We start from the raw sequence: 18,803 nt of genomic DNA, 5'->3' as shown, positions 1-18,803 counted from the left end.
CCAAACTCCTTGAGCGTATTGTCTACAACCGCATTACTTCCTTTCTTTCCTCACACTCACTGCTTGACCCATTCCAGTCTGGTTTCCGTCCTCTCCACTCCACTGAAACTGCCCTTACAAAAGTATGCAATGACCTCCATGCTGCTAAATCTAAGGGACACTACTCTATACTTATTCTACTAGATCTCTCAGCTGCTTTTGACACTGTGGACCATCCTCTCCTACTGCAAATTCTTCACTCCATTGGTCTGCGTGACACTGCCCTCTCTTGGCTGTCCTCCTACCTTTCTGACCGTTCTTTCTCTGTCTCCTCTCATGACTCCACCTCCCCCTTACTTCCACTAACTGTAGGGGTACCCCAAGGTTCTGTCCTTGGTCCTCTTCTCTTCTCTCTCTATACGTCCTCACTAGGTAAGCTCATTAGTTCTTTTGGTTTCAAATATCATCTCTATGCTGATGACACCCAAATCTATCTTTCCTCTCCAGACCTCTCCCCTGCTCTCCTCACTCGTATCTCCAACTGTCTCTCTGCTACCTCTTCCTGGATGTCCCATCGCTTTCTTAAACTTAACATGTCTAAGACTGAGCTGATCATCTTCCCTCCCTCCCGCATAACCTCACCTCCTACAATCTCATTATCTATTGATGGCACTACTATCTCCTCTAGCCCCCAAGTGTGCTGTCTTGGAGTAATCCATGACTCCTCCCTCTCCTTCAAACCACGCATTCAGCACCTCTCACAAACCTGCCATTTTCATCTAAAAATATTTCCAGGATCAGACCCTTTCTGACCCAGGATGCTACTAAGACTCTTATCCACTCACTGGTCAACTCCAGACTGGACTACTGTAATCTCCTCCTGACTGGAATTCCTGACAAATACCTCTCTCCTCTCCAATCTATCCTCAATGCTGCTGCCTAGCTCATCTTCCTCACCAAATCCACTACGTCCACCTCTCCTCTCTTACTAGACCTTCACTGGCTCCCCTTCCCTTTCAGAATCCATTTCAAGCTTCTCACACTCGCTTACAAAGCCCTCACCCACTCCTCTCCCATCTACATCTCTGACCTTATCTCCCTTTACACTCCCACCCATCCTCATCGCTCTGCTAATGCACGTCGAGTCTCCTGTCTACAGATTTACTTCCTCCCACTCCTACCTCCAAGATTTTTCACGTGCTGCACCACTTCTCTGGAATTCCCTACCTCTCCCCCTCAGACTCTCCACCTCTCTACAAAACTTCAAATGGGCTCTCAAGACCCACTTCTTCACCAAACCCAGCCAAATCTCATCCTAACCCTCTGTTCTACGCTCTCTATGTACCCCATCTGTGTCACCCCTGTCTGTCTACCCCTCCCCTTTAGAATGTAAGCTCTCACGAGCAGGGCCCTCTTCCCTCATGTGCTTATCCTTTCTTACTTTAATAATCTTCAACTGCACCAAATCCAGCAGTCTTCTGCCACCTGATACTTATTCCAGTGTCATCTGCTGATGTAACTATGTTTATTTACCCTATACTTGTCCTATGCTGTCATCAACTGTAAGTTGCTGTTTTCCTGTTTGATTATTTGTTTATTTACTCTGTAATTGGGCGCTGCAGAACCCTTGTGGTGCCATATAAATAAAGGATAATAATAATAATAATAATAATAATAATAATATGGCCCTTAAATGTGGATCACCAGCTGCAATCTGGGATGTGCATTTTGTAAAGAAATAGAATAGGATGTGGGGCTACATTATAAAGCATAAAAAAAACAACAGTGTACTTTTTTTTTCATTAACAGAGACTGTAGTGGGTGGTGGTGATGGGCTGATCTGCATTATAAAGACAACATAGAAACAAGGTCTATATCATAAAACCACCAAAGAATGGGGTGATCTGCATTATAAAGCCACCATAGAAACAAGGTCTATAGCCCAACGTCACCAAAGGTCTGAGGTCTGCAGAGTAAAACCATCAAAAATAGAGAGTTATGCATTGTAAAACCACCAGGCATTTGGGGATCTGCATTTTATTTGCATTGAAAAGTGGTTACAGGAAGTGTTACCAGTGGGTTAAGATGACTTCTGGATGCCTTGCAGTTTACTGTGTGGGCCCCAATGAGGCCATGAGAAGGAGTCTGTACACATACTTAAGACAGCAGATAACAGTCCTTGAAGATAAGAGAATAAGTCCTGGGGGTATATTTACTAAGATTCGTGTTTTTGCCGTTTTGAAGGGTGTTTGAACTCGAATGGTATCAGGTGCATTTTACTGCAACTTTTTGAATCCTGATACGATCATTCACTAAGCTGACGACTTTTCCCAATTCGTATTTTCCGATGTCGATGTGATTCATAATGTTAGGCAGTGTTTTACGGGAGTGATGAGTAAAACACTGCCTGACAAAACACAAGGAATCCCGGCCGGATCTGTGAGATCCGTGCAGGGCTTCATTGTGTACCTTAAAAAGGTGTTTTAAGCCGTAAAAAAAACGAAAAAAATTGCGTGGGGTCCCCCCTCCTAAGCACAACCAGCCTCGGGCTCTTTGAGCCGGTCCTGGTTGAAAAAATATGGGGGGGAAAATTACAGGGGTTCCCCCATATTTCATCAACCAGCACCGGGCTCTGTGCCTGGTCCTGGTTCCAAAAATATGGGGGACAAAAAGCGTAGGGGTCCCCCGTATTTTTGAAACCAGCACCGGGCTCCACTAGCCAGGTACATAATGCCACAGCCGGGGGACACTTTTATACTGGTCCCTGCGGCCCTGGCATTACATACCCAACTAGTCACCCCTGGCCGGGGTACCCTGGAGTGGGAACCCCTTAAATCAAGGGGTCCCCCCCTCCAGCCACCCAAGGGCCAGGGGTGAAGCTCGAGGCTGCCTCCCCCATCCAAGGGCGGCGGATGGGGGGCTGATAGCCATGTGTCAAAAATGTGAATATTGTTTTTAGTAGCAGTACTACAAGTCCCAGCAAGCCTCCCCCGCAAGCTGGTACTTGGAGAACCACAAGTACCAGCATGTGGTGGAAAACCTGGCCCGCTGGTACCTGTAGTACTACTACTAAAAAAATACCCCCCAAAAAACAGGACACACACACCGTGACAGTATAAGTTTATTACATACATGCACACCTCCATACATACATACTTACCTATGTTCCCACGAGGCTCGGTCCTCTTCTCCATGTAGAATCCTTGGGGGACCTGTGAAAAAATTATACTCACATAATCCAGTGTAGAATCCGACCTTTGAATAATCCACGTACTTGGCAATGGTGGGAACTTTGCGGTTGACCGAAAGTAACCTCACCGCTGACCGCAAAGTTCCCACCATTGGCTACAATGGAGCGCATAGGCGCTACATTGTATCTCTGCCGTGTGCTGCCTCACAGACACTACAGGAGCACACAGCCAATCAGGAGAGTGCCACGACGTGGCGCTCCCTGATTGGCTGAAGGGACCCTCTTTGACAGGAGTCAGGGGGGGTCCTGGCAGTCGGGGAAAGGGGTACCATGTGTAAACATGGGACCCCTTTCAGTGCGTGGTCGGGTTTCCGTTTTTTTGTTTTGCCAAGTACGTGGATTATACTTTGGACACAATCTACACTGGATTATGTGAGTATAATTTTTTTCACAGGTCCCCCAAGGATTCTACATGGAGAAGAGGACTGAGCCTCGTGGGAACATAGGTAAGTATGTATGTATGGAGGTGTGCATGTATGTAATAAACTTATACTTTCACGGTGTGTGTGTCCTGTTTTTTTGGGGGTATTTTTTTAGTAGTAGTACTACAGGTACCAGCGGGCCAGGTTTTCCACCGCATGCTGGTACTTGTGGTTCTCCAAGTACCAGCTTGCGGGGGAGGCTTGCTGGGACTTGTAGTACTGCTACTTTAAACAATATTCACATTTTTGACACATGGCTATCAGCCCCCCATCTGCCACCCTTGGATGGGGGGGACAGCCTCGGGCTTCACCCCTGGCCCTTGGGTGGCTGGAGGGGGGGACCCCTTGATTTAAGGGGTTCCCACTCCTCCAGGGTACCCCGGCCAGCGGTGACTAGTTGGGTATGTAATGCCAGGGCCGCAGGGACCAGTATAAAAGTGTCCCCCGGCTGTGGCATTATGTACCTGGCTAGTGGAGCCCGGTGCTGGTTTCAAAAATACGGGGGACCCCTACGCTTTTTGTCCCCCGTATTTTTGGAACCAGGACCAGGCGCAGAGCCCGGTGCTGGTTGATGAAATATGGGGGAACCCCTGTCATTTCCCCCCCCATAATTTTTCAACCAGGACCGGCTGAAAGAGCCCGAGGCTGGTTATGCTTAGGAGGGGGGACCCCACGCAATTTTTTTTTATGTTTTAACACTAAACAGACCCTTTCCCATAGATAACCATGCACAGATCTCACTGATCCGTGCATGGTTATCCAAACTCGACTGGAAAAAGCAGGTCTATTTTTTTGCTGCTTTTTTTAACGAATCGGAAAAAAAAAGACCCGCACTTGAGCACGCAGACACTAACACCCAAATACGAATGAATAGTGAATGCCCGTATTGTATGAAATAAAAGCTGCGTTTGACCGATGGTCTATTCATTCGTATTTCTGAACTTTGCCAATCAAACCATTACAAATAGACCAGACACTGCCGAGTTTTCTGCTTAGTGAATTCCCGGATTGGAACTTAGAAAAAAACCCACAAATCGGCCAAACTCGGATTTTTAGTAAATACTGGCCCTGGTGTTGTAACATAGAGTGGTTACACTGAACATTATGGTCCAGATACCAGTTAGAACCAGAATATACAGAATAACTTTGTAAGTAAAAAAGACAGTATATTAAGGGAGTCTTCCCTGTATTAAATTGGGAATTGGCAAAAGGCCTAATTCAAGGTTGATTACAAAAGCAAAATCATCCTCTAATGGACAATACCATATGCACTACAGGGAGAGGGGGGGGGGGGGGGCAGATATAACGTGCAGAGAGAGTTAGGTTTGGGTGGGTTATATTGTTTCTGTGCAGGGTAAATATTTTATTTTTACACTGCAATTTAGATTTCTGTTTGAACACACCCCACCCAAATCTAACTATCTCTGCACATGTTATATGTGCCCCACCTGCAGTGCAACATGGTTTTGCCCATTGGAGGAAGATTTTGCTTTTGCGATCAACTTTGAATTAGGCCCTAATACAGAGATCCATGCAACATGTACAGTATCTGTGCTTAGCTCGTTTGCGGTGAGATTGACCATCGCTTCTGAGTATCATTCCATAACAGGTCTCCTCAGATGACTGAAGATATGAAAGACATATTCAAGTACTTTCACATATACATTGAGCATTGACTTTTATATTGATGATCATTCTTGAATTGCATGCTGTGTTTTGTTAACATCACTTGTATGTACCAATAAACTGTATTTCCAGATTTTAACATAATACTGAGTTTCAGAGTATATTTACTGATTGACATAGAACAAAAGGTAAGGATTACAGGGAAAGCTCTTTGTATTGCATACTAGAATGTTCTATTTATTAATATTTTGCTGCACTGCAGGGGATAAAACAGGGAGAAACTGATGTGAAACTACCCCACACCCCCACCACCTATGGTTGCCAGACCTGGGAGATGGTTTCCACCATAACGCAGAAAACAAAATTACTTCCAGGCAAAACATAAGACAGAAAAAAAAGGGAAGAAATTATTGAAAGTGCCTTATCTCTCCCCTCCTGGTTTACACAGATTCAGTGATACCTTATGATAAATTGGAGCGTGACTTCTTTTAAATTAGATAACACCTGAGAAGTTCTTCTCTGACAATCATTTGTGATTACTAGAGAACACCTTTGCACTGCAAAATTATAATGATGTCTAAGAATAGGGGAATGTCTCTTCAGTGGCGTAACTAGAAATTTTTCTCCCCCAAGCCAAAAAATTCTTCGGCGCCCCCCCCCCCCCCCCCCCCTTCATGCTCCATAATTGGGAGCAAGAAAGGGATAAATATGCGCGCGCCGAAGGCGCGCGCGCCAAAAAGGGGCGTGGTTTTGTTGGAGTGGGTGTGGTTTCGCATAATGGGGCGTGGTATTGCAGGAAAAGACTACCTTATACCCCAGTTTTGCAACCTGCACGCCCATACGTTGGCCACCACAGGAAAGAAAAATAATCCTGATTCATGCCCCTTACATTATTTGTCATTTTCCCTCCTTATAGTAATGCCCAGTATACATTATGCCACATACTGCAATGGCCCTTAGACATTATGCCGCACACAATAATGCACGACACAATATGCACACACTGTAATGCCCCCGACACATTATGCCACACACCGTAATGTCTGTGACACATTATGCCACACACCGTAATGCCTGTGACACATTATGACAGGAATCGCAATGCCCGTTATACATTATGCTACACACTGCAATGCCCCTGATACATTATAGCACATACAATGTCTGTGACACATTATGACACACACCACAATGTCCGTGATACATTATGCCACACACTGCAATGCCCGATACATTATAGCACATACAATGCCTGTGACACATTATGCCACACACTGCAATGACCTTGAGACATTATACCACAATGCCCGTGATATAGTATACCATACACCGTAATGCCTGTGACACATACCGCAATGCCCTGCCCGTTATACCCTATGCCACACATCGCAATGCCCGTTATGTATTATGCCACACTGCAATGACCCTGAGACATTATACCACATACCACAATGCCCGTGATATAGTATACCACACACCGTAATGCCTGACACATTATGACACACACCGCAATGTCCGTGATACATTATGCCACACACTGCAATGACCCTGAGACATTATACCACATATCACAATGCCCACGATATAGTATACCATACACCGTAATGCCTGTGACACATTGACACACACCGCAATGTCCGTGATACATTATGCCACACACCGTAATGCCCATTACACATTAAGTCCTACAGTAAGGCTTCTAATTACTTTTCAATTACCTGCTCGTTGTCAGGGGTTTCATGCACTGGGTGTCATGCTCGTTGCCAGGGGTTTCATGCTCTTGGTTCCATGCACGGTGCCAGGGGTTTTCATGCTCAGGGTGTCATGCTCGTTGCCAGGGGTTTCATGCACTGGGTGTCATGCTCGTTGCCAGGTGTTTCATGCACTGGGTGTCATGCTCGTTGCCAGGTGTTTCATGCACTGGGTGTCATGCTCGTTGCTAGGAGGTAGTCCTTGTTGCTAGGGCTGTGCTCCCAGTGCCACATATGTCCCCAGTGCCAGATATTCCCCCACGGTGCCAGGTACTTACATGCCCCAGTGCCAAATATAGTCGTCCCCCCCATGTGCCAGGTACACATATACCCCCCCAGTGCCACATATGCCCCCAGTGCCAGATATTCCCCCCCAGTGCCACATATGCCCCCAGTGCCAGATATGCCCCCAGTGCCATATATTCCCCCCCAGTGCCAAATATGCCCCCAGTGCCAGATATTCCCCCCCAGTGCCAGATATTCCCCCCGTGCCATATATGCCCCCAGTGCCAGATATTCCCCCCCAGTGCCAGATATTCCCCCCGTGCCATATATGCCCCCAGTGCCAGATATCCCCCCAGTGCCATATATGCCCCCAGTGCCAGATATTCCCCCCAGTGCCATATATGCCCCCAGTGCCAGATATCCCCCCCCAGTGCCATATATGCCCCCAGTGCCAGATATTCCCCCCCAGTGCCATATATGCCCCAGTGCCAGATATCCCCCCCAGTGCCAGATATTCCCCCCCAGTGCCAGATATGCCCCCAGTGCCAGAAATGCCTCCCTCCCCCCCCCAGTGCCATATATGCCCCCAGTGCCAGATATTTACCCCCCCCGTCGCTTTTTGGAGGGACACAGAGGGCACAGCTCGCCTCTCCTGTGTCCCTCCTGCTGCATGATCTCCGGCGGCCGCGGGTCTATTAGGGGGAAGTGCCGGTTCGTGAGCCAATTAGAGCTCACGGACGGCACTTCCCCCTATTAGACCCGCGGCCGCCGGAGATGATGCAGCAGGAGGGACACAGGGAGGCGCGCTGTGTGCCCTCCGTGTCCCTCCAACAAGCGGCGGAGGGAAGGAGACTGCAGACTGACATGCGGACGCTCGTCCGCATGTCAGTCTGCTGTAAATCAGTGGCGCCCCCGCAGCCCCTCGCCCCCAAGCCACCGCGAGGACTGCGGGGGCAGTAGTTACGCCACTGTGTCTCTTCAATTGTGGCTTCAATAAACTCAATGATACCTCTTTCAACTAATGTGGCCTCTTAGTGGTTATTGTCTGGTGATTACCAGACAATATCAGCCTGCACTAGAGAAATGCTTATAAAGCCTGAAGATGGACAAACATGCACAATCTCTTACATCATGACAAATACATACTTAAAGGCACCCTCAATTGAAAGGGGCAACTCCCCTCTTTCAAACAGTGTGTCCCCTTAGAAGCAACTATCTGCTGATCACCAGACAATAACACCCGATACTACAGAAATCATTATGAAGTATACATATGGGTGGCTCTAATGGGCAGATCTCCGCATCCTGGCATCAATAAACAGGGTGCCCTTATTTGATATAGTATAACTTGTTGGATTATCGTATCATTTCTTCTCATTTAAACATGTTACAAATATACATGATCAAATATGAGTGCAGATTTTATTATAGAAATTTATGTTTGGATTTTGGCTCTTGGCTTTTATAGAAGGAGGGATTAACTCACAAAATAAACCACAAAGTATTTTTTAGTTGTGGTTATAAAAAAAATACATATTTGCTTTTATAGTTCACGATCTTGCAATTTCGATAATAAACAAAAAACACTTTAAAAAAAAATAATAATCCAGGATTTGTCTTTGCTGTGTGAGAAACAAGGAAACTCATGGTCATTTCTGGAAATTCCGTCTTCTCCAAAAAGAAAACAAAACAACAAGGTATGATTTGTGTGGGTACTGCATAAATAATCACTGATATTGCTGTTGGAATGTAACCAGGCCAAAAAGAACCTAAATAAGCTCAGCAGCGTAGAGGTTGAGATGCCTTGTGTACTGAAAAAAAGGTGTGCAATTTCTATGTTGGCGCCAACTATAATAAAAAGGAAGATATATACATTCCTTGAAATGGTAAATCAAGGCAGTATCAGATCGCAGTCTTCCATCTCCCTCCTTGCGTCACTTGTCATGCAGTTTTTATCAAACAAATTTCCTCCACACGCACCATAAATTTAAAAGAGCAGAAAAAAACGCATAGAATAATACGTTTTTAATAAATACTCAAATAAAACAGCACACGATCCCTTCAGGAATCCTGAATGATGAGTCCAAAACAATTACCCGCTAAAAATGCACAATGAGCAATCAAATCAAATCTAAAATCCACTGTTCTGCTCCAAATGGCAACACTCATAATATGGGAACAATTTGGGTAACATTGAGAATCAATCAATTACCAGAAATTCCTGGGAGTGAGAGAAAAGATCAAATACCAGTTGGCGACCCGGACCCGCTCACTGGACCTCTTACCCCTCCTGGTAAGTGCCTTGTGTACTGCTTAAATGTTCCCAGAAAGTTATCTGGATTGTATAGAGGTCACTTGCACACTCTGGGCCTTACTCAGCATGGATGGCATGAGCCAAGTGTTCGCAAACAGACGATTTTATGCACAGCGCGCACGTGCAGGTGCCGTACTAAATGTGCGCATGCAGTGAGATGTGCAAGCATCTCACTAAGGCGAACGCCTCTGCATTTGCGGTGTGGTCCAGGGTGACGACACGTGTTGCAGCAAAAACGTGGTCTGGGACATTTTTGGGGCAGCTGTGTGACATCACACGCGGCCGATGCAATGGAAAAGCATGGCGCTTACCTTCACAACCAGGCTGCACAGGCAGGGGTCATGCCCTATTCAGCGATGCAGTCACAACTGAATTGCCCTGTGCTAGACGGCCCTCAGCATGTATTCGCAAGCAGTTGCAGTTTTGCTAATTTAGCAAAACTGCAACTGATGCTGAATAGGGTCATCTATTTGTACTTTATAGCTGCTACTAGAATGCTCTCTGTTTTGTGAGAATATTACTAAAATGCTTTTTGTATTGCATATAAGAAGAATATTGACTACTATCCATTGTGTCCAACCAACACTGTTTTTATTTTTTACTATCTATTCTCTCCTCCCTCCCTCCTTCCCTCCCTTTCTCCCTCCCTCCCCATCTTTCTCTAATCACTTATTACATGTACTGATCGCTTGTACTTTCTTCTTCCCTGTTCACACAAAAACCTCCATACTGTAGGAGTAACTTTGTGGGTGGTAGAGATGGGACTGTGTTACTCAGTGTGTGAGGAGTATGCTTTGTATGTACAGTATATCTATATCAGTCACAGCTCTGGTAGTAAAACTATGGTCAGCTTGCTGTTAACTGAAGTTTGCTGCCTACAGTACATTGTGGGCTTTTAACTTTGCACAGATATCTTTCTCACCTGCTAGGTCCCATGTGCATGCATGTACTCAGGTGATGACATATTTGTTTCAAACTTTTTTTTATTGACTAGAGGTCACTCAAATTATTTCTGGGTTACATTAGGGTGCCTTAGGTAGTCAAATGGGACTGGTAGACATTGTGTTTGACAAAAACTCTTCAGCAATACAATAATTAATACAATTTATGGACTAAATAAAACCATATTAGACAAACCATGATTTACTGATAGTGTGCTGTTAGACAAGCTTGAACTACCTGGTTGTGCTATGTGCCTAGGTCATCAGCACCCCCTTCACCATGTCTTCTTGACATCACTTCCTCTCTCACATGTCCTTAAATATCTCTCTGCTGCCTTTAAGCACTTAACTGATGATTTTTTCCCCCCTAAAAACCACTCAGAAATTGTTGTTTTTTTTTAAATTGTGAATTAGGTGAAGAACATGAATTTAACCCTATCCAAAACGATTTTAGTTAAAAAAGAAAAATACACAGGGGGGGTCTGAAGGTGGCTTGGGGGTGATGATATACATTTACCAGCGGCTGCTATTGTCTGCAGCCACTGGGGGTGGGGGATCCTGCCGTGCTGACCGATCAGCAATGATCGTCAGCACGGCAACACTGGGGGCTGGAAGGCAGAGGGACCTTCTGGTCCCTCTGACAGCACAGCGGAGGGAAGTTTCCTTTCCCTGCCACTGCTAACACAGTTTATCTGACTGGTCGCATCTTGTGTGACCAGGTCAAATAAAGCACTTGCAGGCATGCCAGGCAAATGGTTAATTTCATCTGTCATTTAACCACCAAAGTCAACATTTGGCGCTGCTGATATTGCCTGGGATCTATGATAGATTGAAAATACACTGCAATACAGCGCACCGATATTTATATACATATCTGTGTTGTTTAATGCCAGTATGCATAAAAAAGAGGTATAGCTCTTCTTATGTAGAGCTGTCCCATTGATTTACTGACTACCAGATTCACTTCCTGGAAGTCCTAATGTGCATGTGCAGCCCTCAGCCAATGCACGCACAAGCCACATATTGTTAAACAAAACAGGGCAATGAAACTGGCAAACTAGATAAGACATGCAAAAGAGAACAAGGGTTGGAGACTCACTGTTTTTTGACATGCAAGTGGAGGTAATTCATTGGAATTCATTGGAAGGGGAAGTCAGATGAACCTGAACCCATCAGCAGGCAACCACACAGATACAGGATCACTGAAAGGGACTAGGAGACAAGAGAAAAAGAGCACAGGAATCAGGATAAAGATGGGGAGGGACATGAGAGAGAAGAACAGTTGGAAGGTGAACTGGGAAAAAGGGAAAGACAGGAGAAGAAAAGGTAGACAATTTAGGAAGAGAAATGGTGGACTTTGATAAAAATATTTTTTTCTCAGTGAATGTTTGAAGTTGGTAAAATTGTGAGAAAGTCTTACTTGGTGAGGTAGTGAGTTCCAATGGAGGGGGCAGAATGGAAAAGAGGAGTTGAATATGATGTACAAGCAGTCAACTTGGGGAACTACCTAGAGGGAGATGTTAACAGAAATAGAAAAAGAAGTGGAGAGAGGATGGGGCCCCTGAAAAAGGAAAGATGATGAGGTCTGATTTTGACATATTGGGGAGAGAGAGATCAGGGAAGGCAAGGTAAATTTGAGTGTTGTCAGCATATGGATGGTAGTGGAGATCAAAGGAGTTGATGAATTCACCAAAGTGAGGAGGCGTACAGGGAGAAAAAAGTGCTCAATGCTGAATTCTTTTGGAATGCCAAATGTAGAGGAAAAAGGGGGGAAGAGGAGTCAGCAGCAGAGACAAAAAATGAATGGTTAGTAAGGTAGGAGAGGATTAATTCACAGAAACCAATGGAGTGGAATGTTTAAAGGAGAAGTGGGTGATCGACAGTGTCAAAGGCCACAGATAGGTCGAAAAGAATGAGAATGGAGAAGTGTATATTGGTTTTGGCAGTGTGGAAGCCATTGGTGACTTTAATAAGGGTGATTTCTGTAGAGTGGAGGGGGCAACAACTGGTTTATAGAGGAGTGATAAGAGGGAAATGAGATGAATCAAAGAAAAATAGAGATTGGGCAGTCGTTTGAGAGGTTCAGGGTCAAGTGTGGTCTCTTAAGGATGGGCAAAAATTGAAAGGGGAGGGCACAATGCTGTATGAGTGCAGAAAGTTAAAGAGATGTGAAAACAGGCTTCTGGGGAGAAGAAATTAAGGAGATGAGAGGTAATATGGTCCAGTAGGCAGGTGGTGCTGTGAGATGATGAGAAGAGGAAACAGACTTCATCACCAGTGGTGGGGGAGAAGAAAGATAAGTTGGAAAGAGGGGAAAGGATGGGTTGGAGGATGGAAGAGGGAGTTAAAGGTTGCAAAGAGTCATTGATGTATTGTGGTAAACCTCAGAAACTTCAGTTTTTAAAGGTTTTACTATATTTTTAGTAATGATACAGCCAACCCACAGGAAGGCAGAAGACTGACACTGCTGAGGCAGTGGATATATGCACACATTGGCTCGAGTAGAAGGAAAAACTTCTACCCTTCATAATCAATAAGAACCAGGACAAACTTAACATTAACATTTTTACTATTGAATTTTACCAATTGTTGATTTATGGCAAACTTTGACCAGTATAGGGCCATATCAATGTGGTAAAATAACTGATTTTCTTTTTTCATGTAATATGCAATAATAGAATTTCGACTAAGTTTTCTCTATTTAATGCCATCAAATTAAAGTGATCTTTATTACAATGTGCTACCAAAAATTAAAATCTGACTTAAAATAAAACAGGCTATGAAATAAAATATTTAAGCCCTCTCAAATCAAGACTATGGGGTAAATTTACTAAGATTCGTATTTTCCCGTTTCAGGTCAAAGTTCAATCACGAATGACATCGACAGTGTAAAACTGCAACTTTTTGAATTTGTTACGATGGATTTACTAAGCTGTCGTATTCGGGTTTTTCTTTTCTTCCGATGTCGATGTCATTCGTGTTTTTTTTGTGTTTTTTACGGCAGTGATTAGCAAAGCACTGCCGACTTTTTTACAATTAATCTCGGCCGGATCTGTGTGATCCGTGCTGGGGTTCTATATTTTTTTTTTTTTTAATTAAACACTGTAAAATTTATAAAAAAAATTGCGTGGGGTCCCCCCTCCTAAGCATAACCAGCCTCGGGCTCTTTGAGCCGATCCTGGTTGCCGAAATATGGGAAAAAAAATGACAGGGGTTCCCCCATATTTAAGCAACCAGCATCGGGCTCTGCGCCTGGTCCTGGTCCCAAAAATACGGGGGACAAAAGAGTAGGGGTCCCCGTATTTTTAAAACCAGCACCGGGCTCCACTAGCTGGACAGATAATGCCACAGCCGGGGGTCACTTTTATATAGTGCCCTGCGGCCGTGGCATCAAAAATCCAACTAGTCACTCCTGGCCGGGGTACCCTGGGGGAGTGGGGACCCCTTCAATCAAGGGGTCCCCCCCCCAGCCACCCAAGGGCCAGGGGTGAAGCCCGAGGCTGTCCCCCCCCATCCAATGGGCTGCGGATGGGGAGGCTGATAGCCTTTGTTGTAAAAGAAAAGATATTGTTTTTAGTAGCAGTACTACAAGGCCCAGCAAGCCTCCCCCGCATGCTGATACTTGGAGAACCACAAGTACCAGCATGCGACGGAAAAACGGGCCCGCTGGTACCTGTAGTACTACTACTAAAAAAATACCCCAAAAAAGGCAAGACACACACACCGTGAAAGTATAATTTTATTACATACATACACACATACATACATACTTACCTTAAGTTCCCACGCAGGTCGGTCCTCTTCTCCAGTAGAATCCAAGGGGTACCTGTTGAAGAAATTATACTCACGAGATCCAGGGGTCCAGGCTCCTCGGGAAATCCAGGGGTAATCCACGTACTTGAAAAAAAAAAAAAAACGGTGTCCCGACCACGAACTGAAAGGGGACCCATGTTTGCACATGGGTCACCTTTCCACGAATGCCAGAAACCCACTTTGACTTCTGTCTAAGTGGGTTTCTTCAGCCAATCAGGGAGCGCCACGTTGTAGCACTCTCCTGATCAGCTGTGTGCTCCTGTCCTCACTGACAGGCAGCACACGGCAGTGTTACAATGTAGCGCCTATGCGCTACATTGTAACCAATGCTGGGAACTTTCTTGCTCAGCGGTGACGTCACTTTAGGTCAACCGCAGGGCAGAAAGTTCCCATCATTGGTTACAATGTAGCGCATAGGCGCTACATTGTAACACTGCCGTGTGCTGCCTGTCAGTGAGGACAGGAGCACACAGCTGATCAGGAGAGTGCTACAACGTGGCGCTCCCTGATTGGCTGAAGAAACCCACTTAGACAGAAGTCAAAGTGGGTTTCTGGCATTCGTGGAAAGGTGACCCATGTGCAAACATGGGTCCCCTTTCAGTTCGTGGTCGGGACACCGGTTTTTTTTTTTTTTCAAGTACGTGGATTACCCCTGGATTTCCCGAGGAGCCTGGACCCCTGGATCTCGTGAGTATAATTTCTTCAACAGGTACCCCTTGGATTCTACTGGAGAAGAGGACCGACCTGCGTGGGAACTTAAGGTAAGTATGTATGTATGTGTGTATGTATGTAATAAAATTATACTTTCACGGTGTGTGTGTCTTGTCTTTTTTTGGGTAAATTTTTTTAGTAGTAGTACTACAGGTACCAGCGGGCCCGTTTTTCCGTCGCATGCTGGTACTTGTGGTTCTCCAAGTACCAGCATGCGGGGGAGGCTTGCTGGGCCTTGTAGTACTGCTACTAAAAACAATATCTTTTCTTTTACAACAAAGGCTATCAGCCTCCCCATCCGCAGCCCATTGGATGGGGGGGACAGCCTCGGGCTTCACCCCTGGCCCTTGGGTGGCTGGGGGGGGGGGACCCCTTGATTGAAGGGGTCCCCACTCCCCCAGGGTACCCCGGCCAGGAGTGACTAGTTGGATTTTTGATGCCACGGCCGCAGGGCACTATATAAAAGTGACCCCCGGCTGTGGCATTATCTGTCCAGCTAGTGGAGCCCGGTGCTGGTTTTAAAAATACGGGGGACCCCTACTCTTTTTGTCCCCCGTATTTTTGGGACCAGGACCAGGCGCAGAGCCCGATGCTGGTTGCTTAAATATGGGGGAACCCCTGTCATTTTTTTCCCCATATTTCTGCAACCAGGATCGGCTCAAAGAGCCCGAGGCTGGTTATGCTTAGGAGGGGGGACCCCACGCAATTTTTTTTGAAAAAATAAGCACTTTCCCACCCCTTCCCACTGATATACATGCACGGATCTCATGGATCCGTACATGCCTATCCAATCACGAATAAAAAAAAAAGGTCTGTTTTTTTTTAGCACTTTTTTACGAGTTGTAATTTTTCACGGCAGTGTTTGTTTGTTTTTTGCTTTGCACTTCTTAGTAAATGACCGAGATTCATACTTAAACAGCCGCGTTTTGACCGATGGTGTATTCATTCGTAATTTTTTACTTGGACTTGCAAAAAATTACGAATGCCCTCATCTCTGCCGTGATTAGTGTTTAGTAAATTACCGAGATGACACTTTGATGAAAAAACGGCATCTCGGTCAAAATCGGGAGCTTAGTAAATTTCCCCCTATGTACTGTAAATGTGAAACTTGGCCTGGTCATGTGATCTTGAAAAGGTTAAAATACTTTATCAAAAACAGTACATTTGTGCAAATTTCTTACAAGCTGTATAACCCTTCTAGTCTGTTCTGTAAGCATTATTGATTTTTTTTTCATGCTCCGGAAGAATGCTCCCTGCAGCCAAAGCCTGACATATGCAGTGGTAGCACAATTGCACTTCTACCAAATTTAAATGATTATTGTGTATTTCTCCCATAGTGCTACCAGTTGAATGCTAAAACCATCTGCTTACAGCATTGCCTCATCCTAATTGGATAAATCTTCTAATGCTACAGAGGAAATCTCAGGATTTGGACAGGGCTCTTAAGCTTCTCTTAAAATGTGCTCAACAGCCATGCAATTTCATGACAGACTTTTCAGATTATTTAACCCTTCCGATCACTAATGCCTTGAAGAACACGGTCTACAGTAAATAGTTTTCTTTATAGGGGAGATTAAAGGAATGTAGATTTTGTTTAAGAATGTGTACAGTAGGAAGCTAATATGTGTTCAATGTAAAATAATGCAAGTGACATTTAAACATGCACTTTCCAACATATGTCTATTTTGTTTTAATTCTTATCAATTTCAATGTTATCATTCAGAAATGTGAATGTGAGGTACAATATGATGGAGCTCTAAGTAGAGATGGAATGCAGACAGCTCTGAACATTGGTGATCCGAGTCCACCCAAGTCATGGCTTGAGTGTTCCTGCCAGACTCGGATCCCATGTCATGGATTAACGTCATCCTCCTGGCATCTGATTTTTGTGGTACTTGGAGTCTACTGTATATAAGACACCACTGCCGGGAGTTGGAGCCATTTCAGAATTATGCATGCTGCCGTTTGCTGTGTTATACTCTGCTGTAGTGGGTGTACTGTGTCCAGAGTCTAAGTGGCTGTGCTGTACAATACCTGTATACAGGTGGCACGCTGCATGCTGCTGTGTGCTGCGTTAAACTCTGTTGTATTGGCTGTGCTGTGTCTAGAGTCTCACAAGTGGCTGTGCTTAGGGGGCACTTTGTACGCTGCTGTGTGCTGCGCTATACTCTGTATAAATTGGCTGTAAATTGTAATATTTGGTGTGCTTTACCCTAGTGCGCTTTGTTCACTTGCATCTACTGTATAAACCCTGTGATCCACGCAGTTTGAACCAAGCTACAAGTTAAACAAATTTTATATATATATATATATATATATATATATATATATATATATATATGAAAAAATGTGTTTTTTCAACACTTACTGCATAGTGCTTTGTTAATACTTTGCTCAAAATATTATTTTGAAAAATAATGGCTGTGAGGTAACGTGGGTATTTTGGGGGCATATTTATCAACTTTTTTTAACTAAAATAATGTGAAAAACTGTGTTTTCACAACCTTATCACATTATTTCTCTGACATCCTAGTGGATGCTGGGAACTCCGTAAGGACCATGGGGAATAGCGGCTCCGCAGGAGACTGGGCACAACTAAAAGAAAGCTTTTAGACTACCTGGTGTGCACTGGCTCCTCCCACTATGACCCTCCTCCAAGCCTCAGTTAGATTTCTGTGCCCGGCCGAGCTGGATGCACACTAGGGGCTCTCCTGAGCTCCTAGAAAGAAAGTTTATTTTAGGTTTTTTATTTTACAGTGAGACCTGCTGGCAACAGGCTCACTGCATCGAGGGACTAAGGGGAGAAGAAGCGAACCTACCTGCTTGCAGCTAGCTTGGGCTTCTTAGGCTACTGGACACCATTAGCTCCAGAGGGATCGACCGCATGGAACTGGCCTTGGTGTTCGTTCCCGGAGCCGCGCCGCCGTCCCCCTTACAGAGCCAGAAGCAAGAAGAGGTCCGGAAAATCGGCGGCAGAAGACATCAGTCTTCACCAAGGTAGCGCACAGCACTGCAGCTGTGCGCCATTGCTCCTCATACACACTTCACACTCCGGTCACTGAGGGTGCAGGGCGCTGGGGGGGGGGGCGCCCTGAGCAGCAATAAAAACACCTTGGCTGGCAAATATATCACAATATATAGCCCCAGAGGCTATATATGTGATAAATACCCCTGCCAGAATCCATAAAAAAGCGGGAGAAAAGTCTGCAAAAAAGGGGTGGAGCTATCTCCCTCAGCACACTGGCGCCATTTTCTCTTCACAGTGCAGCTAGAAGACAGCTCCCCAGGCTCTCCCCTGTAGTTTGCAGGCTCAAAGGGTTAAAAAGAGAGGGGGGGCACTAAATTTAGGCGCAATATTGTATATACAAGCAGCTATTGGGAAAAATTCACTCAATCTAGTGTTAATCCCTAAATTATATAGCGCTCTGGTGTGTGCTGGCATACTCTCTCTCTGTCTCCCCAAAGGGCTGTGTGGGGTCCTGTCCTCAGTCAGAGCATTCCCTGTGTGTGTGCGGTGTGTCGGTACGGCTGTGTCGACACGTTTGATGAGGAGGTTTATGTGGTGGCAGAGCAGATGCCGATAAATGTGATGTCGCCCCCTGTGGGGCCGACACCAGAGTGGATGGATAGGTGGAAGGTATAAACCGACAGTGTCAACTCCTTACATAAAAGGCTGGATGACGTAACAGCTGTGGGACAGCCGGCTTCTCAGCCGCGCCTGCCCAGGCGTCTCAAAGGCCATCAGGGGCTCAAAAACGCCCGCTCCCTCAG

At 45.3% G+C, this 18,803-nt stretch overlaps 1 protein-coding gene across 3 annotated transcripts in view; it reads right to left on the bottom strand.

Moving 5' to 3' along the window:
* Window positions 1-18,803, bottom strand: part of FUT9 (fucosyltransferase 9) — a 293,576-nt gene that overhangs the window by 79,307 nt on the left and 195,466 nt on the right. Inside the window, exon 2 of one of the 3 annotated variants that reach the window (XM_063917007.1) lies at window positions 11,608-11,720. The exons of the other annotated variants lie outside the window; for them this stretch is intronic. The gene's annotated coding sequence lies outside the window, so the exon portion shown is untranslated. The remainder of the gene's footprint in view (window positions 1-11,607; window positions 11,721-18,803) is intronic. 3 annotated transcript variants of the gene reach the window in all.

The sequence above is a fragment of the Pseudophryne corroboree genome, chromosome 4 (assembly GCF_028390025.1).
Source record: "Pseudophryne corroboree isolate aPseCor3 chromosome 4, aPseCor3.hap2, whole genome shotgun sequence".
Lineage (NCBI taxonomy): Eukaryota > Metazoa > Chordata > Amphibia > Anura > Myobatrachidae > Pseudophryne > Pseudophryne corroboree.
Note: the sequence above shows the minus strand (reverse complement) of the source record. Positions and strands in the feature narration are given on the sequence as shown.